Source organism: Tauraco erythrolophus, chromosome 29, assembly GCF_009769465.1.
Source record: "Tauraco erythrolophus isolate bTauEry1 chromosome 29, bTauEry1.pri, whole genome shotgun sequence".
Taxonomy (NCBI): Eukaryota; Metazoa; Chordata; class Aves; order Musophagiformes; family Musophagidae; genus Tauraco; species Tauraco erythrolophus.
In genome coordinates this window covers 1769694-1797646 of record NC_141493.1, presented here as the reverse complement: position 1 = coordinate 1797646, position 27953 = coordinate 1769694, and positions in this window count along the sequence as shown.

Below are 27953 nucleotides of genomic sequence, written 5' to 3'. Positions count from 1 at the left end.
CATGCCGCTATCACCCCATCTCACGACGGGGTCGTGTTCACGCAGCGCCCCGGGCTTTATCGCTCGCACGCTGTTAGTGCCCATCCTCCTCCCATCGCATCTGCCTCCTCCTCCTCCTCGCTCGTATTTTATATTCCCCGCACCGCTCGGCGAGATAAGCCTGTTAGATATTTATATGTTGATCACAGATGGCCTTGGTTTCAGAAACCAACCGCGCTGCAGTCAGAAGGAATGTATTAATAATTATATAGCACAACGTGATAATTACTTCCGAAGCACTCTGAAGAAAGTCTTTTGTCTCCCCTCTTCTGATTAGACAGTTATTTCACCAGTGACCAGGAAAGTCAACAAGTGTCAAGTATGGTGGTTAATTCCTGAGCCGATAGCGTTTATTAAAATTGCTAATGAATCTAATAATTAAACACATAAATATAAGTTACCTCAGGTATTAAATCTAATTATTGGGCCAGCGAAAATCAATTTTTGTGCATATGCATAATAACACATGGGCAAAGTTAATTAGAAACGTCCAGATCAATATTTGAATAATTCTTAACTAGTGGAATCCCTGTCTGAAGAGCGGGTCTAGACGCTGTGAATAAGTTATATTGCAGAAATGAACGCCTCCTCCTAATGGAGTTTATCCCAGTAAATTAATAAAACTCCAGTAAATCTGCAAAATAAATGACAAACCTGTTTGCCTGAATATTGCCCTTGGGGAAATCATTAATATCCCTTGTCAGCAGCCTCTAAGGTCAGAGCCGAAGCTCTGCTCCCACACAGCCGCGCTCCACGGGAGGCACTGGGAGACGAGGAAGAGAGCGGAGCCAGAGCACACCGGTGCCCACCCTCGCTCCCAGCTCTTCCACATGATGGGCAGCTACTGGGCAGTGCTTCAGCCGAATCCCACCTTTCCCACCAGACCGAGCCCCATCCCCACCACCCTGAGCTCCTCCTGATCCCACCTCCAGCAAAATCCACCCCACTCATCTTGGAAACATGACCTTGGTTATGGTCCAAGAGCCGTGTTGGCGTAAATCAGCGGAGCAGTGCTGGTTGGTGCCATCTCAGATCCCAGCCCAAACAACAGCGTTAAATTCAGCAGTGCTGACTCTCACAGAGCTCTCCCAGTCCCAGAAGAAAATCTCAGCTATTTTTTATTTTTAAAGGTAGCTTCTCTGCTCAGCAAAGAGCAGGGAGGATCCAGAGCCTCGTCCCGATGCTCGGGGGGATTTTATCACCTCCTTCCTCATCCCTGATGGAGACGCAGCCTCCGTCCATGCATCCCCTCCACTGGCTCCTCTTGCCAGCGCAGAGGCTGATCAAGAAAAGAGAGGAAAGAGCAAAAAAAATAAGAGCACGAATGTTGTGCTTGGCCTGGAGATGCTCCTGCACGACTTGTTTAAACACGGTGCTACAGGAGCCTCCACCTTTCCCCTCGCCCCGGCACGCTCTCCCCTTGATTATTCATCTCGGCTGAAGGGAGATAAACCAGATGTAATATGGTGCAAAACTCCAGCACACATCTTAAATCATCTTGTCTCGCCGGGGCTCCTTGGCACGCGCGAGCGATGCTCGTCGGGAGCCCGGCTGAGCTGTGCTGGCCCACGCGAGCGGTTTGATTGCCACGTTTCTCCCGCGCGGGCACAGACGGTGGAGGGGAAATTATCCAGTCATGGGTGAGATCGTTCCAGGTAAATCTCTGCTCTGAATTACGCTGGGGTAAATCCGTTGAAGGGCAACTCAACTGAGATCAACAGCCCAAATTTCTGCTTTCCTTTACTCCGAAGAAAGGCCCGTGTCATATTGCTGAAGTCACAAATAATGCTCCTGATTTTCACAGCCACAGGCAAATCTGACCCACCCCGTTTCCGATCTTTTGCACGACGTATTTTGTGAAACCAGTACTTCAGCAACATTATTTTGCATGAAACCATCTTCTGCTGTCTCCCCTCGCCGTAGTGCTTCAACCACTCCGATTTTGTAACCCTGGCTCTCCTCAGTAAGCAAAAGGAAAAACCACTGAGCTCATGCTGGGAGGTTTATGGAGGGATCAGGGGATCCCCAGCTGCAACACGAGCATCCCTGTGCTCAAACACCTGGCAAAGGGGATCACAGGGAGCCTGTCCCCTCCTCACAAGGACCTTCTGCCTTATAACCTTAGTGAAAAAAGAGCTGTGGAAGGATTGTTGAAGGACAAGATCATCCCTGCCTTCCCCGAGAGACAGTTACCCAGAGCATTGTTTTTGGAGCTGGGCAAAAGATCAGTGCCCGGTCCCGAACACTGGCACCACAGCGATGTTACCTGGATGGATAGGATGGGCAAAGGCACAGGGAGAAAACAGAAACAGTGATGTAGTGAGATGCCAGAGGCCATGGAGCTATGGTCCATCAGGTCCTAAGAAAAAGCACAAAGCGATGGGTCCGGAGCCTGGGCCGGCTGCGAACGGCATCACCTCGGGTTATGGTCCATCTCCTGGGGCACTTTTCCCTTCAATTGGTACCTGTTGGCCACGTTACAGTGATTAAAAGGAAGGTGAAGCTGAGATGCTACTAACTGTATGACGCCCATGGAGAAGGGTGGTGGTTCCCTGGAGTCCTCCTGAACTGCTAAAGTGAGAGCTCTGCTTGGAGTGCTGAACAACCCGGGAACAGCCCAGCGAGGAAAGCCACCGGCAAACGGGTGTAATCCAGCACCACTTCTGCTGAAGTGGATTTTATGGACTAATCAAAGGCAGAGGCACAGCTGCTGCGGCTCCGTGTAGTTACACGCACAGGGAACAGGTAATCCGGGAGAAAATTGGAGACCCAAAGGATATTCCTGTTCTCAAGTGGGCATCAAGGAACGGGAGCCTCCAGGTAAAAGAAGTTCTTGGAAAGGGCTTTGGTGTGAGCTGCTGGGGAGGTGGGTAAGTCTGGTCCTGAATCAGAAGCTCTGTTGCTTATTTTGGTGATGGTTCGTTTACGAATGATTTATAAAGGCAAACCCACCACTTCATGGACATGCCGAGCACGTTGGAGCCATGAGGGCCAGCGTGCGTGGCACACGGCTAGGAGGACAGCAAAAGCCGTCATGCCTCAGTCTACAGTGGCAAATAAAAAAAAAAAAAGCCCTAGAGACACTAAAGCAGCAGTTTATTGAGCTGTTGGGTTCTCTAGCAATTAATTCCCCATTTATTAAAACATCTATTTGTCATTTATTTACCCTCCACGTGCAATTTATAAATCTGTTCTTAATAAAGTACAACTGAGCCTTCGCAGATTTGCACCACGGTGGAGAGGATCCAGAGCACATCGCCGCCAGCCATCGGCTCAGGTCTTACAGATCTTTTCCATCTTTTTCTACGACAGTTTCCCTGTCTCTATTTGTTTCTGTCTCTCTTTCGCTCTCCTGGGATAACACCATCTTTCAATCTACTCTGACACATTCGTTTCCTGAGGGCAATTTAAACTGAGAATGATTCCCTGATTGCTCACTTTTCCTCCTCCTCTTTTATTCTGCAGGGGTTTTTTTGAAGGATCATAAAATAACATGTTTAGAAATAATTGCATGATAGGGATGTTTTCTTGCCATGTGAGCATTGCTCATTTCCTCTCCAGACAGCATATTCTCAGCACATTTTCAGGAAAGGTTTCCCCAACAGCAATAGCCAGCTGGGCAGGACTTTGGCGCGGAGCGGCTGCTTGGAGCTGTGTCAGACCATGGAGGAGCGATGCTGTTACAGCTCCGTATCCCAAGGAAAGGTTCCAGCGCCCAGCCAGGGCAGGGATCGAGATTTGGGATGAGATTTGAGGCAGTGTTAGGCTCCAAGCATCCTACACCCCAGGGATTTCCCAACAGAAGCTGGGACAGCAGCATCGCCTGCACCGGGCTGCAGCCCAGACGCCGTCCGCAGGTGGCCGGACCCAACACCTTCCCAAATTAAACGGGATTTCTGGAGGCGGCGGAGACACCAGCCTCTCGCAGGCTGGCAAACCCTGCTCACTTCATCACAACATCAATTCTACTCAAGAGCTCAAGAGTGTTTCTATTTAGTTGTAAATGTATATGTATTAGATTATATATTGCAAGTGCAAATAAATTCCATGTATTACCCAAAAGCCATTTGATTTAGCCCTCAATAACGAGCAGGTGTACTTTAAAGCAATACATACTGTGAAAAATAAGAATTATGCACAGGTCTGTGGTTTTCCTGTTTCCTTCTCTTTTTTTTAACCTTTTACAGGCCACCCAGATACCATCATCTCCTAAAAAATATCACCCCCCCCCAACACAGCCATCATGTAACTCATTACAGCCTGCACAGCGCACGAATTATGTGGATAAGGTTCACGTATCTATGAAGATATTTATGGCAGGCCATACTGTTTCTTAGGAAAATATTGATTTGTTAACAACTGGATGACTGTGTAGCTATTAAATCAGACCGGTCTATCGTACACCCCGGCGTTAACAAAAGCATGGGTTTATTTTTTACATTTCTGTATCTATTTTATTTGTAAACGGCAGCGGGGCGAGCGGAAGGGCACGTGCACAGGGAAGGGATCTGCTGCTCCTGGATCCGTATCCACAAAGCCTGAGCCCAGATCTCTCCACTGCCTCAGCAGCCATGCAGGGACTGGTCATTATTGGTCCTTTAATTTGCCGTAGATCGGGAGCAATGGTCCCCGGTCGGACAGGAGCGGTGTCACCGGGAAAGATAGAGGCAGAGTCACACAATCTCAGTTGTCAGAGCATCTTGGATTTACACCCTAGCAGGGCTGATTCTGGCCCTCCCCACGCTCAGCCCACACATGATAACCTTGGGGAGGGCTATGCCATTATCCCGGATTTATGTAGCTATAACGGAGGGAAGAATCCGTCCCGCTTGGGATTTTTGCAGAGATGGGGAGAGACAAGGGGTCGTAGCATCATCTCAGGACTCCTGAACTGCTAAAACAGGGTTTGCAGTTCATTACTCTGGTGTTAAGGCCTCGAATAAAAGTGCAGGCAGCCCTCTCTATGTTTTTTTTTTTTTCTTTTAAAGAAATACAACTTTCTTCTTTTATTGATTGCTTGCTTTTCATTTTATATCCTTTCCCCTTGCCTGAAATGAGAAAAATGAGTCCCCGCCACAGGCTCTAAACTTTATACTCCTCCCTCACTATCTTCCCCCTTATCTAATGCCGAGGCAGCGAGCAGAGGCGAGAGGATGCCGGGTACCACCGCAGATTATGCCATAAAACCTGGAGATAAGGGCAGGGATCAGCCTGGGGGGACGGGGAGGTACCTGCCTCCCTCCTTTGCCTCCCTCCCCCTTCAAAGCCAGGCTTTCAATCAAACCCTGAGCACTTGTGGATTTCTTTTCTTAAAATTTGATACCGAGTACCGTGTTTTCCTTTGGAGATTGGGCTGCAATAACACTGGGTGGGTGGAGGGTGGGTTGGGAAGAGCGACGGCATCGCGACTGAACCCGGTCCGCAGGGCGGCTTTGCGTGACTCTATTTCTTGGCTGGGCAGAATAATCCAGCCGAGAGAGCATAAATGTCTCCAGCAGACATCACAGTCTGCTTATTGATCTCTACTTGTTGTTCTTCTCAAATATAATTGCTCACCTTGATTAAGGCTGTTCGTGCCTCTGCGTGCCGGGAGAGGAAGGCAATCAGCCTGCAGAGCATCGCCCCGCAGTCCCTAATGCCACTGGGTGCTCCGTTCCCTCGGGGAATGTGAGGTTTGGGGTGTTTGAGGGAGAGAATACCCTCAGCAGGAGGACAGCAGAAGGACACGGAGTGGGATTAGCGCAGCCCTGGTATTTACCTCTCCATACTCTGTGTTAGAGATACCTGATGTGCTAAACAGGGGCCTGATCCTTCAAGTCCTTTTTCACCCAGGCAATCCTCGCTCACAGGCTGCTGCTTGCAGAGACACGGTGGAAACCCATGGCCATGGATGGGGCAAGCGGAATTATCACTCCTGTGGGCAGGCACTGCCGCAGCATCGCCGGGCTCGCCGGGCACTGGCACCAAATAAACCTGGAGGATAGAGGCAGCCCTGGCGTACTTGCTGGATGTGGGATGTTGGACTACGTGGATTTACACGGACTGATTTAGGATAACGTTTCTGATGACAATCAGCCGGTGGGCTCATCCCCACGGGTACCTGCACGAGGCTCGATGCCCAAACCGGAGCCGGCTCTGCCACGACTCAAGGTGCCCTGGCTGGGCGCCCACGGCAGCACACCCCCGGCCTCCCTGACTTGGAGCCTATCAAGCTAATTAAAACCCTTCATCTCAGCATGGATGCTACTTAAGAAATGTCAAAGGCGACAGGCCCAGCCCCTATGAAAGGAAGAAAGCAATTAAAAGGGGAAAGAGCCGTCAAGGCTAAGTAGCAACGAGATGCAGGAGTTTGAACTACGCAGTTTTCCAACGGCGCCGAAATCCAGAGCCAATTGCAGGTGACACGGAGAGGGGGAGGCTAAAGAAGAAACAGCCAAGGGCATGAAAACAATTAGTGACAAATGTGCCTGGGAGGCGAAAAAAAGGATTTGGTGTATCTACCGGCTGCCAGAGAATAAAGTGAGCAGCTGAGAGTGGATTTCCAATGAGGAGAAAGAAAATATTGGGACTGCTGGGTTCCCCTTGGGAGAGGGGGATGGCGAATGCACAGAGGGAGGAAGAAGGGGGACATGGACCGGGTGGTCCCGGGTGCCGGCAGCACGCTGGGCTACTGAGGCAGCACGCGTGCAGCTCTTGAAAGGACGAGGAAAAAAAAGGATTGGGAAAAAATTCTGCGCAGCCCTCTGCTCATCCCTGGCACCCCAGGCTGTCATCTTTGACGTGGGAAACTCTTTGCCGGAGGGAAGCGTGGGAGAGCAGAGCTCACAAAGGGAGAGGTGTACGTACGTCTGTGCACACACACGCGCGATCTCACCGTCTGCTGCGTTTGAAAAAAAAAAAACCAACGTGTTTCCTTTATTCTTGCCGACACTTTGATACACAAAGCAACTCATTACATCAGCGGGAGAAGCAGCATTCCCAGGGGGAACGGCTCCGTACCTGCCTTCCCTGCCCTGACCCTCCCGTGCCCAGCGCAGGGCCCTGCCCGGGCAAGACCCACCCCCGGGGGCGGCAGCCGGGGATCCGAGACCCCGGAGCGATCCCGAGAGCCGGCGCCGGCTGCGGCGCAGTTTCGCATTGCCATCTAGCGGGGTGCCCCCGGCCCGGCCGCTTCTCCATCGCGTCGCTCATGGTTATTTACGACGACACCTCGCAAGTCCTGCGCGTCGTATCGCCCCCACCCTCTGCGCTGCTTCTGTCGCATCCGCTACAGCCCGGGAAAGGAGCTGGGGGGGTGCTGGAATGGGGACAGATCCAGCCATGCCTCTGCTCCATCCCCTCCCTGCCAGCGCAGCCCCCGGGAAACGCCGTCCCCACGTCACAGCCATAAAAGTCGGAAGCAATGAGTCGGAAGCAACCCCTCAGAGGGTTTTTGTTCTCTCCAGCCCTACAGTCTTCACAAATTGTTTGCTGTATAAATATCTCCCTGCTCCGGCTCCTCTCAATTACGAGAAAGACGGCAAAGGTCAAGCTGTGCCCCCAGCAGCAACGGCCCCGCGGACTGACACCTTCAGTTTGCACAAAACAAGTCAGCACTGAGTTAAATTTTGGGCAGTGAGACAGAAATCTCCCTCCCCAGGGCACAGAGGGCTTGTTTCAAAGGGCGCATTGGGTCGGCAAGCAGTCTGCACTTGGATAACAAAGCCCCTATGCACGAGGGCCAGATCCTGCCACAGACGAGACGCTGAGGTTCGGAGCACGAGGAGCCACTTGTCCAAGGGCACAGGAGACGAGGCCACATCTTGCAACCCAGTGCCCTGGCACAAAACAGCTCCCGCCCACCAAACACCCGCAGCAGATGCCCCAGTGCATCCAGCATCGCTGCGGGATGCAGGGCTGAGACGCCAACGCCTCAAATCCCAGTGCCTGGGTCTGAGTGGAAGTTATTACATCCCCACGCTTGTAATTCTGTGTAGATGAAGAGCGTTTCTTAACAGAGATGGTAAAAGCCAAGTGATGGTCACTGAGCATCCGAGGAAATGGCTGGTGATGGGCAATAAATGTTTCAGCAAACAGGAAGGCAGGAGGAAAGACAGCATGGTGCCAGCCAGCGCTCCGACCACCATCCAGCTCCCTCCAAACGATTCATGGTCCCTCCCGACCTATTCCAGGAAGGCCCAATTACCAACACTTTGTTCTAAACAGTGAGATATTTGAAACTTTGCACTGTCTAGGCACTGGAAAGAGGAAGGGAGCAGGCTGCCTTTGCGCATCACTCAGTGCCCACCCCCCACCCCCCCCCAGACCTGGGGGCCAGATTCGCTGCGAGGCGCCTGGTTCAGCTTGGACAGGGCAGAGCTGAGGCTCTGGGGGTACCAGAACCTCTGGGCCAGGTTTTGATCAGGACAAGGGGTGGCAGGTCTCTGTCCCAGGACAGCTTAGCCTGAGCCAGACCCGACGTGGCTGTAAAACAGCAGCAGCATTCAGAATTAAAGTTTTTCAAATGTGTACTTAATTTGGAATTAATAGAACGATTTTTCCCACCCTGACTTAATCGAAAGGAAAAAAAAATTACTATTAAACACAGATTATCTGAGCTTTGACAACTAGGTAGTAAATATCCATCCAGCACATGGCTGCTAATTCCCAATAAATATGTTTCTTTCAATAACCAGCTGGTTTTAATTTAACAAACAAATAGCTGTCTGGTAAAATCTGAATTAATTAAGCATTTGGAGACCTTAATGGAAAATTGCAGTTGTGTCTCAGCCCCCATCCCTGGCCTGTACAACCTCCCCATCCCAGTCCAGTGGGAATGCGGAGCTGGGTGCTGGTGAGGAAAAACAAAATTGTGTGGGTGCCCCCAAGCCCGTCCCTCCCGGCCACACGTGTGTGATGGCCACTGCACGGCTGGGAGCAAAGCAGCACTTTTTGGGTGCTCTCAGAAACCCCGTTGCTCTCACTGCGTCACCTCTTCCCCTCCTTTCCGGCTGTATGTTGGGCAATAACAGGAATAATTTAACACCTTATTTGTACAGCACCTGCCCTGTTTGGGATGTCATGCAACAGAACGGAACAGAAAAGCAAACCAGACGTGAGTTATTTCCCAAATCTGACTTTTCCAGAGGCAGCCTGTGCCATTTCTGGCTGTCCCTAGTAGAAGGGAGAAAGTCAAAGCAGCAGCTCTCCGAGGATGGACTGCGAGCTCCATGCAAAGGAAGGGACAGGGAATGTCCCCACGGCTGCTCCTGCAAAGCAATACCTGCCCCTTCATCTCAACTGCAGAACAGCAAACACCGGGAAGCCTTTTTCCTTCTGGATTTCAAGCCAGCTGCTAACAGCTGGGATCCAGCCACCGAGCTGCCCAGAGGGTTGTTTGCAGAGGAATACAACCCGGAGAAGTGGAGAGGGAAAAGAGAAATTGGAGCAGCCTGTTGCAGGAGACAGCAGGGACCACTCCTGCTCCCGGCCCCGGGAAATTTACTTCCAGCCCGAAGAAACGCAGCAATAAAGCGGCCCCATCAATTGAGCGGCTCTTTAGCGAACGGGAAAAGTGGCCCAAATTACCCTCGGCGGGAAGCTCGGCGCTCCGGCCCGGCGCAATCACGGCGCCATCGCTTCCCGCTAACGAGCGCTCCGCCTCGGGGTTATGGGTTGGAATTTGTGTCATTACAACAAATTACGGTGCTCAGAGCCTTTTCTGGCATCCATCGACGCCCATAGTCACTCAAGCACCTCCCTTCAGGGTTTATATTTGGGAAAGCAAAGATGAATGGCCCAAGGTGCAGCCTGCTGTGCTGCATGTCCGTCCCAGCCGGGGATGCTCTGCAGATTCCCATGGAGGTGACATCCCTAAAACCAGAGCGACAGCTCCAGCTGCGATGTCTGTATCCCACAAACCTCCTCTGTCCCTGAGCACCAGGACAGGCGGGGTGATTTACACCAGCTCCTTCAGTCAAGGCTCTCTAAACCTTCTCCAAGTAATTCTTCAACTTACCCACAGTTTTTCAAATACATTTTTCTGACACAGCCGGAACAACAGTTACATCAAACCCGTATAATGCACTTTTCACACTCCCTGGAGACGCAGCTGCGAGCCCGAGCCCCAGCACATCAGCAGCTCTCGCGGTGCTTTATGGGTTAAAAACATTTCCACAAGCAAGAAACAACCTCAGCCCCGAAGTTCAAGCATGGCAGCACCACCAGCACAAGTGGCATGAAATGTGTTGGGCCTCAGAAGATATTCACACCTCCTTTTGCCGGTGGAAGAGGTGGGGAAAAGCAGAGGTTGCTGCAGGGCCCAGCACTAATTCCTTATAATCCTTTAGCTGAGGGTTTGGCTTCATCTCTGAAGCTGAAGCAGAGGTGAAAGGAAGGGAGGACCAGGGAGCCGGCAGCTGAGCACAGCCATCGCCTCCCAGCCTCTCCCCCCCTGCACAGGATCAGGGGATTAAATGAGCACATAAAAGACCTTGCCAGACACCATGCAAAACTGTTTAATCAGAAAATTGCCTCTTGACCAGCGCGAGACTTTCCAGCTGCCATGGAGATCCCTGTCTTTGTGAAAGGGTTGCAGCAGGGCAGAGTTAAATATCTCTTTATTAAATCCGAGTGTCAGGGATACAGTGCCAGCCTGTTTGCTTATTGCAGAGAACAAGCCGTGACCCTGAAAGGTCCAGAAACCGCGACACGGAGCCGAGAATGAATTGCAGACACTTCAAAGAGGAGCGATGATGAGATGTAAGGTCAGCCTGCCTCCCCCCCCAGCCTCCGCTCCCCGGGCCGCCGCCGGCTGTCGGCACTTCCCTGCCGCGGGTGGGAATGGAAAGGGTCAGAGCCGGGCGATGACCTTGGGCTGATGTACCCAAACAAGCATCGCTCAACTGCAAAGTCACTAAGGGTGCTGCCATCACCCCCAACCCCCATGCAGAGGGGACTGTGTTCCCCATTTGAAAGAAGGGGGAAAAAAAAGGAAAAAGAAGGAAAAAAAAAGAAAATTAAAAAAAAAAAAAAGAGTCCTGCAACAACTTTGCTCTAAAATCCTAAGAAAAAAGGTGGAAAGATTGATGCCCACGTCTCAGGAAGACACATACCACTTCCTTCCCATTTTCTAGGGATGAACCGATCGCATCCGACGCCGTGCACAACCGCCGACCGACTCACACCTCTCCCCAGGTACACGCACGCGCCGCTGCTGGAAGTGCTCCCAGTTGACAGATTGGGCTGTTTGGCCACAATAATCCCTGTATCCGCGGCATAGCAAATTTTGAAAACCTGATATCTGGGAGAGGACTCCAGACTTTAATTATATCTTATTTCACAGCTGCAGTCAATTCCTGCTACAGCTTAATAAACAGGTTGCATGAGCCGTGAATGTATTTTGTTAATTTTCCTCGGGAAAATTGAGTTTTTACTGCCATTTTGGCAGAAATGCTTATCATAACAATTACAACAAATTGGTAAGAAATTGAAAACATCTGCAACAAAAAAAAACCACACAACAGCTTTGGGACAGAAGGACATTGGTCAGCCCGGGCAAGTCCAAAATGTGCTTTTTAGCAGAGGTAGATGCTCTGGGTTGTTTTTTTTCTCCCCACAGTAGTAAACATTGGGAAAAGGTGGTTCAGAATCTGATAATTTGAGAGGAGTTTGACTTAAGCGTATGCAAACCAGAGTTTTTCTTTCCATTTGGGTGTATTGCCAGTCATGCAACCAGGCAATTATTTAGAATAAGGAAGCGGAAAAAACTCTGAAGAAGTTAAAGATCCACTTGTATTAGAAATACTGGACTGAGACAAAATGGTGAGTTTAAATTTCTACTTATTTGACTTTGAACAGTGCCTTTGGCAAAAAAAAAAAAAAATCAAATACACTCCAAGTTAGGTGCTGACTTATCTTTCTGTAGAACAGATGAGTTTTCCTTTTTCTTGCCTGGAAGATCCAGGGCTCCTCGCACATGCGCACAGCACAGGAGCACCACGAGGCCTTCCTGGGAATTAGCCTAAGCTTTAGTATAACAAAAGGATAAAAATAATTGCTTGGCCCCTCTTGAAACCCTCGCTCCAGCCCAGCTCAGTAGTTACACAAATTGTATGTCCATCAGAATCATGATATTTTAAAAAAAAATTCACTCAATTCTACATCAATACACTAATTTTTTTTTCCCCCCCTAAAAACCTCTGATGTCTCAATAAGCTGTTCACAGTGTAAGGGATTTTCCACAGCTCATTTCAGCATCTGCTGAGCCTTGTCACTGCTGGAGGAAGGTCCCATTGGCACCTTTTGGCCTCACCATAGCATCCCATATCCCTGTCCGGTCCCCCCAGCCAGACCCCGGGAGACCCCTCACACACCACCCCCCGCCCCCCCAGCCCCCTGCTCCTGCCGACCAGCTGTTGAACAACTCATTAGTGGGTCCTTATTTCAACGAATTCCCTGTGAACAGGATTCAAACAAACTTCAGTGGCAAAGACTTCAAGTGATCAAAACAAATCAGCCAAGACATGAAAGAAGAAAGGTTGAAGCAGAGGTGTGGTGGTACCAGAGTGATTTTCATACTTTTATTCTTCTTTTTATTTTTTTTCCCTTCTTATCCATCATTTCTTATGAGATGAAGTTCAGTCAGAAGTAACGTTGTGATGTTGATGGCCAGGACATCTGAGGTGCTCAGCCATCAGAAGATGCTCTGCGTTTAGCATCTGTAATAACTCCCAGACACCACAGCACGAAGCTGCTTTGCACACACCAGCCCCCCCAAAAAAAAAAACACCAAATGCTTGTCAAACAAGAAAGAGACATCTGCCAGCGTCAAGAGCAGGCAATCTGGTGAGTGAAGGCAGAAGACTTAAGGATGAACCTTAACGAGAGCAAAAATACACGGGGAGAACTGAAACGTGAATTTGCATCTATTTAAATGATAGTGTGACACCAGGATTTCCTGGGGAAAGAGGCAGAAACCAGGAAAAATGAAGACGAGACGCTGACGCAGAGCAACAAGAGGGGTGTTAGGCAGCAGCCAAAGCTCCCAGTGCTGCTGGTCCAGCCCAGTTCAGCTCAGCTCCCTGCACTCATCCTGCTGCTACCGTGCAAGACGATGGGAGAACTCACAGCCCTTGGCATGGAGATGGTTCGGAATCCCAAGATTCCGGAGTTAGCGTGAGAGAAAAAAAATTCCATGTGAATGTCACACAAGAACGTCCCCAACAAGCAGAGCTGGGAGTGGGCTCTGCTGAGCAGCTGTTACCTCCACAAGAATTACTTCATAGGAAGAAGGCCAACGTGTTGGCATTACAGGTAATATATTGACCGCTTTTGGAGACGAATTTAATGCCCAAAAATGTCTGGATATTCCCTATAACTTTTTTCTAGCAATCAAACCCTTTGCCAGCAGTTTAAATCCCAGGAAGAGGTTTAACACATTTCTGCCAAGAAAAAAACAAAAGACCATTACCATCACTGCTGCTTTAATTGTTTCCTTGAACAAACGAAGATACACTCACAGAAGCACTGCACACAAGGAGCTCTGCTGGGATAGAAACACAGCTTCAAAGAAAAAAGAAATCACACACTGTGCCAGCACAGACATCCCCGGGCACATCCCACGTGGGATGCTCGAGTCCTTCCTTCCCTCCTCACCGTTCAGAGACCCAAAGGGTCTCTCCTCGCAGGTGACGGTGGGTGGCAGCTGCAGGGTGGGCTTTGGGGACCCAAGCCCTCCTGATGCAACCCGGTTTATTGCCAGAATCAGCCGTGGTGCTTTGAGGATTGGTGTTTGGTCCCTTAACGGCGCGGGAGTGGAAGGAGCGTTGGCGAAGGGCTGCGCGAGGACGTCTGACACGGCGCCTCTCGCCCCTGTAATTTAGTGTAATTGGCCATGGCCTTCACTGTTCCGCTACGGGAGCGAAAGCTCGTTAATGTGGCAGTAATAAAGAAAAGGGGAGGGAGAAAATAAAAGGAAGGAAAATGAAGAGACTTTTAGCAGAGGATGGCTTAGGGCTTTCGGGGGAGATTGGCACCTCGGCACGCCGCGCCAATAAGCGCCGGGCTAATTTCACCACGGCGCGGAGGGAGTGATGGATGGAGGGAGTTACGAGCACCACGACAGCAATAAAGCAGATGATACACATCAGTGCTGGGAGAGCTCCACCTGCACGTCGTGTCCCTCCACTCTCCCTTTTCCAGACGTGGGAGACGGGGAAGGCAACGTGGGAAAGCCTCCACGCCCCGGCACACGTCACCCAAAGGCCTTAATTCTCTCCATTAAAACCACATTATGACATTAATCTGCACCAAAACATCACAGCGGAGTCAAACCTGGGCAAGCAGCTGCTCAGGTTGGTTATCAAACCATCACCACCGAGCCCAGCCTGCAGGAGACGCTGGGGCCGGCGAGTGAGGTGGCCCAAGCAGAGGTGGGTTCTGCTGGGGGGTTTCCCCAGGTTTGGGACTGGGGTACTGGTGAAGATGGGTAGAGGCTCAAGGCTCAGCAGAGCAAAGGAAGGCACAATTGCAGACACGGGCAGCAGGATACAGAGAAATGTTGCTCAGCATGTTTTTTTGGGTATGAATCTGTTGATCCTACCCTTCGTTTAAGCTCCCACCTCTCCCAAAGACGTGCAATACTCTCAATGTCTGATCAGGACGAAGCATAAAACAAGCTGAATGTCAAACCATTCTGGACAAAAAATAATAAAAACCAATGACAACACTTTGCAGCCTCACTTCCTTGGCACTGGCTCATCGTTGGTGGCTTTTGAAGAAGACTCAGTCATCTCATCTCTCCATCCAATCTGGCACTAAAAATAAGCTGCTATTTTCCTACAGGTTCTCAGGTACAAAGCAGCAAGAGCGCTTTGTAATTTATTTGAAAGAAAGGAGTTATTTTCTTTTTAATCCCCTAAACAGCTTTCTTCCCTTCTGCAATGTGCCAAATCTCTGGGATTTTTTTTGTTTTTTTTTTTTTAATTTTAGAAAAGAAATTAATGCACGGAACAAAACACTGCCACAGAACAAAGCAGAGAGGGTTTGTTTGTCCCTGGCAAAGGAGCTGAGATGACAGACAGACAGCCTTCCACTGCAGGTACCCACCAGATTCGGCTTCTTTCTCTTTTCTCTTTGATGCCTCAAATTAAAACGTGGTGGAAGACTGTAATTAAAAAAAAAAAATCCTGAGAACCACTTGGCTTTTTGCATTCATCCAATACCTCAGCTGTGGTGCCTCAAGATTTAACCCTTTGAAGGATCTCTCCCCAGCAATAGGTGTCGCCTGCAAATACTCATAACTGAAGGGAGACTGAAATTCCCGCTGCGTGTCTGAGATGTCCCTGCAGAACAATAAGGATTGTGCTGGGGACCAGAGGGAACAGGGACTCAGCCCTGCAGGGAAACCCACTGTCATGCAAGTTCATATCAAGTGGTGGTTGGAGCAGAAGACTGAAATGAAATCAAACGTTCTCCTCCCCTTCTCCACCCCGCAGCCTTCGTGCTCTGCAACTACTTGGTTCCTAAGATGAGTCTTATTCTTATTTTCCACCCGGGGTATAAACACGGCCCTTTTCTTCGCCGGGGAACGTGCCTCGTGCGCGGAGTCAGGGAGGCTGAGGATTCTTCAGGCTCTATTTATGGCTCCACAAATGATTCACCGAGCGACCTCGAGGAGAGTCCTTCCCCCCAGGATGAGTCAAATCTCGTTGGCGCTCACAAATGCATCTGCCATCATCCTGAGTGCACTTATCCTGCTGGTGTAAACACGGAGAGCGCTGCGTTCTGCTCTTCAACGCTACCCCCTCTACCCTGCTATAAAACGTGACTCATACTGGCAATTCTCCCAGCGGAAGGTTGTGAGGCTAAATTAATGTGTGCAGAGCGCTTTGAGATGCTGAAAATTGTTTTATGAATGCAGGGTATTAATAATATTAGTGTAGTTACCATAGAAGAGGAAGGTGATTTAGTGCTATTTGTGTCTGAGAATTGCCACGCACAAAAATGATGCCATTATCATAATGAAGAAGGAAAAAAAAACCCACCCCCCCCTACATTATTCAAGATTGATTTGTAGCAAAAGGGGCAAAGTGTCCTCCCAAACTACCTCTTCGTGTCGCCAACGTGCAGACCAGAGCAGGGCCAGGAGACCCCACGGGAGATCGAAGCCCCACTGGGCCAAGTGCTGCACAGGCACTTGCAAGGGAGAAGCTGCTCCGAAGGGCTGATAAAAGACTTTTGCAGGGGATGACGGAACAGACCACACCACTCAGCAGCACCTGCTCTCCACGTCGTCCCCAAGACTATGGAGCTGAGACAAACACAGGCACCATCGCCCCAAGCGTCGCCTCTGCTCCCGATCACTGTCCTGACGTCTCTCCTAGACGTTCCAGAAACCATCTGGTGAATAGATACAGCTACAGAGAGCCATCTGCTTCCGTTAAATCCCAGCAAGAGTTTCACCAAGGAATCAAAACACGCAGACACTGGGGGGCTGATGGGTGCCCGTGCCCCGGGGGGATGCCCAGCATGGGCTGCGGGAGGGATCAGGGTGCAGCACCAGTTGCAGCTCAGCAACCCATTACAGGGAAAGTGCACCAGCAAGGACCCCAAACAGCACAGCTCTCATTAAAGCACCCCCGGCTTGCGGGAACAGCTACTAAAGGTTAATCCTAAAATGAAAATCAACCCACATTGCAAAAGAAAAAAAAATGGTAAACGGCTTTCTGACCACAAAACCCCCAGCAGCTTGCTGAAAGTTGGAGCAAACCACTGGGATGAATCAGCCAGGGAAGTTTGCCCATCACCAACTGACAGCAAAAGAAAATCAAGTCACAAGATCCGTCTCGTGTTAACCAGATGCTTGAGCCCATGGCCCGGGGACCGCACAGCAGCGAGCAGAAACGCGAACACAAATCATATCACAGGGGTGCAGCGAGCCATCATTTATCAAAGCAGAGTGAACAAACACATTTGCATCCATTAATAGCTCCATGATCAATTACTGATAAGAACAAACTGCTCCATCCTTCTTGATCACTGAAAGCTCGCTGCTAATTTGGTCTATGGCACATTTCAGCTAATGAAGCCGACCAAATATGAATCAATCCACACAGGGAAATAATCATCCCTAAACTTGTAGTGAAAAGAAAGAAGTGTCCTCTTCTCAATACGCTAAATTGATCACCTGTCAGATTTGAGGAGGTCCGCTGGAGTTAAGGGGATGTGGCAACATCTCCTGATACCTAATGGCAGCAGAGAAACAGCCTCTTTCTTAATTATCCCCCGTGGGAAGACAGAAGAAAACAGTGCTGTAGTAAACACTTAAAAACTACACACATTAATTTGTGCCGGCTGCTGCCTTTGTATTTTGGAACAAGTTGGACCCTTTTTGGTTTTTTTCTAATTGCTTGATGAAACGTCCCATCAATCCTGTCAGCACAAACAGCGTCGCTAAATAACGGATGCCCACATGCCACCCAAATGGCACCACTGCTAATTAGAGACTGCGAGCAGATGCAGAGGCGCAGGGGGGAGAGGGGTGGGCAAGAGGTGACCCTCTCCCCCCACCCACCCTCCCCTGCCCACTCCCAGCTCCTCACGCCCATCACCGCGGCATCGGGTGCCAATCGAGCACTTGGCAGCGCTTCCCCCAGACCCTCCCCATCTGCCCCACGGACCCGTTTTCAAACCAATGGGGAGACTGGATGTCCTGCCAGTGAGAGACATCAGTGCACTGCTCTCCCACCCTCCCCCAGCTCGGCGGGGATCCAGGGTGGGGGACACCCAAAAAACATGTCCCCATGCAACTTCTCCAGCTGCAATTAGTTGTGTCATAGCTGAGCTCCATGCGGTGGGAACTGGCCTGATCCCAGCCACAAACCTCACCGCCTGGCTAGGATCATGACAACACAAAAAAAAAAAGGTGAAAAAAAGGATGTAAAGAGAAGCAGAATATCTTAATAAAACCCAACAAGGTTTCTGGGCCTGTTTGAGTTCTGTGCTGATTTCAAGCACCTTCAAGCAAAAGAGGATAATCCATTCACTTGCTGTCTGTATGGTTGGATTATTCCGTATTATTTTGGCTGTATCGTCACAGCTAATTTTTGGCAGCGAGAGCGTACAGGTTTATTGCTGTTTGAAAAAAGGTAGACCAAAGTATTCTCCTTGGAAGCAGCACTGGTAATTGATTTGTCATTATTAGGGAGATAATTTACTTAAATGCAATAGCAGGCCCACGCTGAATATAGGACCAGCTAATTCCAGCCTCGGATTAACGCCGATAAACATGATTAGCGTGGGCTTGTGGAGCTCTGCTGTTCCTGGAAGCACTGGGGCTGGCTGGGATCGCTCACTGGGAAGCTGGATGGAGAAAGGTGCAAACCTCAGCCCAAGAAGGTGGTGTGTAATAAGTGCTGAGATGAAAACCTTGTCTTAAAAATAAGCCTGGAAGTCCGGAGCAGCGAGTGGTTCACCACCTCCTCCCTCTCCATCCCTTGGGTCACCATTGGAAGATGTCTTCCCTGCAACCAAGCACCCGCGCTGTTCCAGGACGCTCCTTCCGACGCACCAAGAGCAACCCAAACCCTTCAGGCTTTGCAGAGTTTTGCTCTTGGACTTGGGTCCCGCAGGCTCCTGCGCACGGGTCGTTGGCGCCCGTATCCACGCCGCGTTTGGCCATCCATGCCCTCGTTCATCACGCTGAAGGCCCCAGCTCCATCTGAAGTCAACTTTCATCTGTCAAACCTCTTCCAAAAGCCCAGCGAAGCCAACAGGACAAACTCTGAATGCAGAAAGGGGGGATGCTGCCAGGGAAGGCAGCGGGTGCTGGGGGTGCTCCTTACCTGCGCATCACGCTGTCACTCGGAGAGGAGCCCACGGACTCCCACGTGCACGTAACAAAGATGTTGTTTAGCAGCTTGTCAGCAACAGTAAATTGGCCGAGGAGCGGAGCCGTTTGCGTTCTCCACGGGGCTTGAACTGAGAATTAAACAGTGGCAGCAACTGCTGCTGCTGCTGCCTGATGGAGCAAATCGATTCCCTCCCTCCCTCCTTTTCCCCGGCACCTCCCCAGCCTGGATTCAACGTGTTGGCCACGCAGGGCGATGTTAGCCAGACAGTCCTTCAGGGCCAGCAGGAAAAGGCAGCAAGAGATCAGGGCAATTAACCTGAAAGGCCCCTGGAGAGCAGAGAAAGGAGGAAACTGGGGTAAAATTCAGAATCTGAGCCCTCCATCTGTCCGCATGATGCTTTAATTGATCTGGGAGTCAATCAAACCAGCGGCAGCTTTTACTCGGCTAATCTGAGCTCTGCACAAAGCAAGCAAACACGGGGTGGAAGGGCAAAACAGGATCCTCCAGCGTCTCTGCCCATCACAGATGAAAGGTCTGACACCAGTAACAAATCAATCAGCTGGAAGGGGAGGCAGAGCAGGACAGCACCGATCACCGGCTGATTACACGGTACGTCGAGACCAGGTTTATTACGACGGAGAAATTGAGACACCTCTGCACCTGAGCTGGTTAGAAGCATCCGACTCTGCAGCCGGTACCCAGCACTACCATCCAGTGATTAAACACCTTCGTAAGTGACCCAGCAGGTCTGGAGCTGCTGTTCCTGGGACTGGGGGCGGGGGGGGGGGACACAGCCTCTGGCAGTGCCCTGAAGCCTCCACTGCAGCCATAGCCCTTCGCCCTCTCTCCAGCCAGCTCCAACTGCCACTTTTCGGGCCAAAAAAGTAATTAGGAGGAATGGGTTGTAACGGCGGGCCATCAATAATCCACCTTAAAACGGTGACGCGTGGGAACCAGGCAGTCCATCACGAGGCAGTGACGGATCGCCCGGCCAGCAGACCACAGAGAGAGGAGTCCTTCGGCACATAAATCATCCCCAATCCTGGGATAACCCTGGAGACCTTGCCAAACATCAGCAACACTTGCCTTCATCCCCACCACGTGCTGCTTCTCCTCTGCTTGCTTTTTTCTCATCCGCAATTCCCACTTTCCTCATCTTCTCCGCAGAGCAGCCCCCCAGTATCTCCCGCAGCCCCTTTGATGAGGAGTAGCAGAGCCAGGTGGGAAGAGCCTGGGGTGCTGCCCACATCTCCCCTATTTCCACACTATCCAGGTGCCCTGGGGCTCACCCCAGAGCATTATCCAGAGTGATGGGCATCGTTCACATCCTCAGCCCGCCAGCACCATGCTCAATCCACACCGATCCACTGCCACCCTCCCAATCCCACACACGTGCTCCTACAGCCCCGCTCTCCCTGAACACAGCCGGCTGTGCCCAGCAGCACCCACCCACACTTTTTTTTTTTTGCAGAGGTGGGTGCTGCTCCACTCCAAGATGCTGCCCTTCCCTGGTGCCCCCGTTCCCAGAGCCAGCAGGCTCCCAGCCTACAGAAGCATAATTAGCTTAGTGCCTTTGCCTTTTGCACAGCAACATCTGTTTTGCATAGGCAAGGGGAAAGGAGGGAAGTTGTAAACATCATCTTTATTTTAAAAGGAAGAAAAACATTAAAAGTCTCTGCACTGCCCTTTCCAAAGCCCTCTGGCTTTCTGATTTCTCTTCAGAAGACAATTCTGTTATTGCAGCCAGCTCCAGGGAGCTGTTTTGTTCTTGTGAGTGGTGCACACGCAGAGAAATTGTGCTTCTCCTGAAGAGCTCTTACGTGCATAGAGATGCTCTGTCAGTGCCCAGCCCGGATGATTAACCCCAGGCTTTGGCTCTCCCATTCAGTCTGAGATGGTCTATGAAGGTGTCTGCTCCCCCCTTGCTTCAGGGAACAGGGAGTGCAAGACAGAGATGCTTCCCCTCTCCTTTTCTTCTCCTCTCTATGGAAAGGTCAGCTCCAGCCCTGCTGAAACTGTGCAAGGCTGCCGGCAGGAGATGGGGCTGGAGGAACGAGGCAGCATCTGTCTTTCATAAAAAGCTGTTTTGTCACCTTGTTCCCTCACTGGGCATGGCAAAAAAAAAAAAGATGCAGCTGGATAATGACCTGCTGATGATGCTTCCCAATTTAAGACTCTTTCAGTGAATCCCCAGGCACCAGCTGGAGTCAGGAGGGGGAAAAAAGCTTCAGAATATCCTTGTCTACCAGTAGTGTTTGTGCCTGCATGTCTCTGGATTGGAGGGGATGCTTTCTAGGGACAGGGACAGATGTTCAGGCAGAAAGCAGCTGTCTGCACATGCTACCTCTGCCCAGATGTTTGCCAGTCCCCTCTGGCAAGGTGCCAGCCCAAAAACCAGGATGCAACTGCGCCTCACTGGCTGGTGCACCTCCCATCAGCACAGCATCCCGCATCCCTGCGGGGAATCTCCGTACTCGCCTTACACGGGACTCAGCCTTGAGCCTGGGAACCTCTAATCAGGGAGGACCTTTATAATCGTGAATTATTCCAAGATGAAAGGTTATGTAAAAATATAATGGCCATGGCTGTATCCCCTGCATGTAAGTAGCACTCCTGCAACCAGAGCAGTACACAGAGCTTCTGACCTCACGGGGAAGCATCAGGTTTAGAGCTTGGGCTGGGGCTAATTCCTTCCTGGCAGAAACACGTGCCTCACTGGAAATAAACATCCCTATCAGCAGCAGATATAAGCCTGTATTCTGCAGTGTGATTCCTATCAGCTTTAATCTTATCCCTCAGGCTTGCCACGTACCCTCCACGTGTGCCTCCTCCTCATCAGAGATGGTGTCTGATCCCACCACTGTGCTGCTCCCCCTGTGCCTTGCAGCAGAACATCGGCACCAAGAAGGTTTTTGGGAGGCTACAAGCTGGAAGCAATGGGCTGGGTCGGGTACCAGGCGATGGCTCACGCCCTGGTACAAACCCTGGGACTTGGGAAGAGTTTGGAGCGATGTGAAGCTCACTCCATCCTGGCCAGCGGGTGCTGCCTTGCTCTGGGCTCTGCTCCCAACATGGCACTGGGAACATCTTGTTTTACCGTTACTGGTTGACAAAGATTAGACGGTATTAGAGGGGATAACTTGGCAGAGTCAGTCTTTGAAGCCCAGATTAGTACCAACGGGTTATCTCCTCTCAGTTCTTAGGGCTGGGAGGAGAGGAACAATTAGATCATTAGCGATCCTCTCTAATTGTGCCATGATGAAAGGAGTAATCAATGCCTGATGCCTCCTCTGCACCAGCCGCGGGGGACAGGCTGCTCTCTGCTCAGATCTTGGCCTCCCTGGAGCACAGACCAGCTTTGTTGTGTTTACTCTGCAGCAGCTACTCTGCTCCCAGATTTCGGCACGCAGCAGCACAGGTGGGTGCTATTCCTCTCCCTCTTTACTTCGGCCTAGAAGATGTAAAGCAACTCTTTGTCTCCATCCCGGGAGGAGTTTCCAAGGCAAAGAACTGGAGGAAGATGGTTCCTTTTGTTGTTCACTACAACATTCAGTACCAGTCTTCTCTCTTTCCAGGTGCTCCAGAGATTGATTTTGCATCATCTGTCTCTCACTCAGGTTTCTGGCCCGATAATATCACAGCACAGACTACAGAAAGGTTACGGCAGCGCCGGCACGTGCTCGATAGGGAACCCCATTAGGGAGTGGGATATGTGACAGCTGCCACCTTCCCGCTGCTGCCTACAGCTGCTGCCTGCCACCCCGAGCAGCTCTGAAAGCAAAGTCGCAGCAAGATAAAAGTTATAACAAGACTTAGAGCAACATGGTGTTTCCGTGTGCCTCTCGCTCGAACGGCTTCTTTTGAGAGCAGGGGCTGAACGGGTAGAATGGAAAAAGTCTAAGTGAGGGCAAGTTTGTTGGGCAGCTAAAGATGACACCTACATGGAGAACAGGGATGCGTGTGCCAAAATCCGCTGTTATTGCAGCTCAGCTCTCAGGACCACTCAGGTGATGCTCCTCAGCAAGGCAGGAGCCGCAGTACCTGGCCGCAGCTTCCAACAAAAGCATCCCCCAAAAGAAATCAGACATCCAAACCCCATGACGATCTCGCATCCAAACCAGCACTCTGAGCACGTCCAAAATCCAAGCCAAGACTCATCGGGCAAACACAACCCCTGTTCGTAAAGCCTTGCCAAATCCCACCGTCCTCGAGCAGGGCACTCCCGGATTGTGGGAAAGACGAGAGGCAGAGTCCTAAAGTCTGGCTGGAGAAGGGATTTGCACCGCTTAAGCCCATCCTGGTCCACGCAGCTCGGAGAGAGCTGGCAGATTTCCACCTCAGCAGCTCCCAGTGTGTTTTCCGAGGGATGCAGCCCTCGTCCTGGTGCGTGACGGGCTCCTGCCATCTAGTGCCGCTCGGCAGCCCCGGCTCCTCGCAAACCCCGGTGAGGCCGAAGGCCAAGCGTGAAAACTCGCCTGGGACCCAGGGAAACGTCTCCTTCCAACAGGTCATGACACAGGCTGGGGCTCTGGGGCAAAAAAATATCTAATAGGAGCCCGAGAAGGTCAGACAGGAGAGCAGAGGTCAGAGGAAGAGGGTCTCGGTGATGCTGTAAGGGCAGATGGACACCAAGAGGTTTGGGTTGGGAGGGGTCTCATCCCACTGACCCCCCAGAGCTGCTCACCTCCATCCCAGCATCACTCCCCACCCACCCACCCCCTGGCAGAGCCTTTCTCCAAGTGCTTTCGCGATGATAAGCGGAACTATTAGGCAAATTTGTTATTGACTGTTTCATACTAGACTATTTTTGTACTTTCATGGCAACACGACTAATAAAAATGCACTTTATCTTTCTGGATTTATGGGTTCGTAAAGCTGCTTTCCTGTACCTCAGGGAATCGGGGAATTAGAGCTGTATTAAACATCTCCAGTGAAAATGTCACTCAGGTGAAAAGGGGGAGGGAAAGGGGGGAATTCAAGGGCAAGGAATGAGCAGAAGCAAACCTGGCAAAAAATATGGTTTTAATATATTATCTAAAGAATAAAAACCTCATAAAAAAAGTTATCGTCAGACAGGAGGAATTCATAATACTGCTGCTTGTGAATTCTGCCTGGGAACTTCCTCCATAGACAAGAGTCATTAAGTAAAAGCGAGATACCAACACGCAGCCTACCTGGATGGAGAGGAAGGAAAAGGCAGGGGAAAAACTCACTAACAGGAACCATTCCTCCCTCCACAAAGAAATTAATGTACAGCAAAAGCAGGAGATATTTCCAGCCATGGCAGGAAACATTCCCCATGCAGGAGGGCACTTTGGGAATGCAGGTTTGCATCACTCCTGGAGGGCTGGAAGGAGGACGGTGGGAGCAGGGAGAAGGGGTGACCGTGCACAACGACAAACCACTTCAGGTGTCACCAGGTATCACCCACAGCTACGGGATATTTGAAGCCTGCATGCAGCCTTATCTCTGAAGTCTGAGATAATTTTGCTCTTGGAAATTATCCTCACATTCCAAATGCTTAAGACTTTTGGCCAAAAATGTCAAAGTGAAACAAAACCTTTGAGGAAGTTAATTTTGTTACAAAGTCACCTTTTCAATAAGTAATCACTTTTACTGGAAAGTCGTCAATACTGAGTTATCTGCACAAAGCCTTTGATTTCAGCCAAACTCCTTTTCCGCTCTGGTTAAAGCATTTCAAGCCTCGTCACTGCAGCCAGTGATCTAATCATCAATCCAGAGGCGTTAATCAGGATTTACGGTGGTACAAGAACAGAATCCACAGCGCTCACTACAAAGTGCTTTAGGATCTGTTACCACCAGAGTTAAGCTATTAAGTTCTACTTTTCAATGAGTTTTAGCAACAGGGGTAAATTTTTTTTTCCCCCATCCACTTATATCCATCATTTCCAGGCCTGAATCTCTCCAGTGACACAGACCTGCTCTCCCTTGCAGGTTGTCCCCCCTGCTCCGCAGTCACTCCCGGAGCAGAGATGAGCCACTGCATTTTCTCTTCCCTTTCCTTCGGCAAAGAGCCTTTGGAGAAGTTTGCCCACCACAAGCACACACACTTGATTTACAAACGCCCCGCTCGAGACATCTGAAGAGAGGGGTATATATCGTGGTAATTAATCCTCCGAGGGCACTAATGGCACAGGCAGCGCTGCCGGCGTAAGGCAGTTGCTACTAAACAGCTTGTGTTATCTCAGGAACAAACACGTCTGACATCCCATAAACATCCCGGGTGCTGAGCGCTGCTAAACAGACTGTAAATCTGCCCCCGCCACCCCGCACACACGTGGATGGGCACACGGAGGGTTCCCCAAAGCCACCCTCCTTGCCCCAGCCCTCCTCTTTAACCAGACTTGGCATTTTTCTTCAGCTCCCCATCCACGGAGGGGTTCATTTTGCCTCAAGCTCCGTAGGACAGGATCCACCTCCATGGTCAGTCTCAGTCACCAGCTGCTTGTCCCCAGCATATTGATAATTACACATAAAATCACTGCTCCGCCGCCAGCACGCATGTCCCAGGTGGCTGAAGCAGTTTGGTTCTGTACACCAACCCATTTTTCCCCCAAATTCATACCTAGCCAGAAGCAAGCACCATTTTATTTAAGCATCCCTAGATTGAGACTCCCTGAGGCTGCAAATGCCTCTAACTTTGGTGCCAGGATATTTTCCCAACCAGTGCACCAGCAATGACTTGAGCCGAGCTCCAGCGGGGTGTCTCGAATGCTGCCCTCCTTTAAACATCTGCAGGCACAGCTGGGTGCTTGCAGAGATTTCCAGCCCAGTCGAGCTGAGGCTCAGCAGGCCCTTTACAAACCGCAGCTGGATGCTTCCCCTTGGCTTCAGCTGAGGGAAGCATCATCCCCGCATCACCAAAGCGGTCCTGGGGAGCTGCAGGACACAGCAGGACCACCAGCTCTGATCTCCCTGGGAGCCACCGCTCTGGAGTCTGAGGAAAACTCCCTCCTCCTGCCTCTTTTTGAGACAGATCAAAAAAAAAAAAGACCATATTATACTTAAAACTCATGATATAATAATAACAAGCTCTGTGATGATGAAAAGAGAAAGCAGTAATATGAAACACCAGGTGAAAAACATCCTGTCTCAGCTCAGTTTATATTACTTATGTTTATGACAGCCCTATCACACCAGCCACAATAAGATGAAGGATAGGACAGATCAGTAAATATTATCTTCCTCCTGCAGAAAGAGAGAGCAAGTCCCAGAGGCATTTAAGCAGTTTGCCAAGCCCAAAAAGCTACAAAAATCTCAGAGGCTTTGCAAGAAGAGGTTCCCAGAGCACCCCCCCTGCATCCAGCTCCTCCGCAACACGGAGGGTCACAGCTCCATGGTTCAGCGCACGAGAAATACAGGCTCAAGCAGTGGGTTGCAACAGCCATTTACGTGCTGCTGTCAAGTATTATTGTTATTATTTTTCATTCATCTACTCCCTAACTACAAAGTCCTTGACTGTCCCCCCTGCAAGAACCAGACAGTGCAAAGAAAGGAATCTTCCTCCATTGCTTCCAGGAGGGGCCAGCTCTTTAAATATCTTTATTAAAGCTGATCTTAAGCTCTTTAGGTCAGAAATTGTGTTGTCTTGTGTTCTGGACAGACTTGCCCAGTGGCTTATTGTAAAGGCAAACTCAAAGTGGTGCAAAGCTCTCGGGTACCAGGCTGCTCCGAGATGGATCCCATCCCTCCCTGAAGCAGGGAAGAGCATATTTTGGCGACCACTGGCAAGGAAACACCTGTGGCAGTTGCACTGGAGCAACTAAATTAAATTAAGAGAGAGCTTGTCAGCTGCTCTATCAACAGAAACAGATCTGTCTTACTGGTGCAGGGTTTTACACCAAGAGCCCAACTCAGATATGTCAGAGTTCTACATACATATACACAGACACAAAACATAGGGGATCAAAAATCCATAGGGTATTGATTTTTCATGTTTCAGGCCATAAAAACCATCAGGGATGGTTTTGCATGCTGGTGAAAGAGGCAGACAAATGTCAAGTGCAGTGAGAAAAATTGGAATATGCAAATGATTTTCATCAACTATAGGCAATCAGCCACGTTGCTGCTCGCACCACGATTCTGCGCAACTTCCAAAATAGTTTTCTTGAGTCTCATTTTCTTTCCGCAATTACCTTTTCTTTCTAACAATCAGATACTTGCAAACAATCATCCAAAGGACTCAGAAGAGTTATACTGAATGCAGGAATGTAATAAAAAAAATTCTTGTTAAAGTATTACGTTACCTTTCAGGTATGTACAATATCACAGAGAAAATTTTGAATTCAGCAACACGCATATTTCAGGATTATAGAAAATCAAATTTTGCTCTCCAGATTACCAGGGTTCCATCAGCCAGAAACCCTTAGTGTGTAGGTACTATTTTATAGCCCAATTACCTCAGTAATGACTTTTCTCTGGACACACACATTTAACTGTTTCAGAAGCCTTAAAATTATACACGGTTACAATTACATCAGGCAAAGACAATTCTGCTCAGGGATTTCGGCAGTGATGTGCGTTTTAAGTACAACTCTTAAATGTTCTCTCACCAGATGGAATTTCCCTGCGTTGCCAGGTAGGAGGGTTTTACCAATCGTTATTTTAACATCAAACCCATCTGAAATACCGAGCTGAAGCCCTCGCTGTTGTACGGCGCGTTTTGGTCCGCTCCCATCCGTCCCCCTCTGCTCTGACCTTCAGCCTCCTCTCACCCCATCCCTCCCTTGGCCACCTCTTGGGAGATGCTTTTCCTGCCTTCTTCCCTTTTTTTTCCCCCCTTCCTTCCCTAAGCAGGCCAGCGAACACTTCCACTATTGACTTTTAATCACGGGTCTTGAAAGCTTTATGGGAGCGTTAAACCTCTGTCGGTGCCAATAAAACCGTGGAGCTGGAAATATTTGCCATTAGGAGGGTGACAACGGAGAAAAGGAGGGAGGGAGAGCCAGGCAGACCCAAAGGACAACGCTCCAAAGGGAAGATAAAGACAATGGAAACTTGGAGTTGGTTTTCTGTAACTGGCAGGGAACTCACCCGCAATTTTCGGGAGAGACAAGAGGA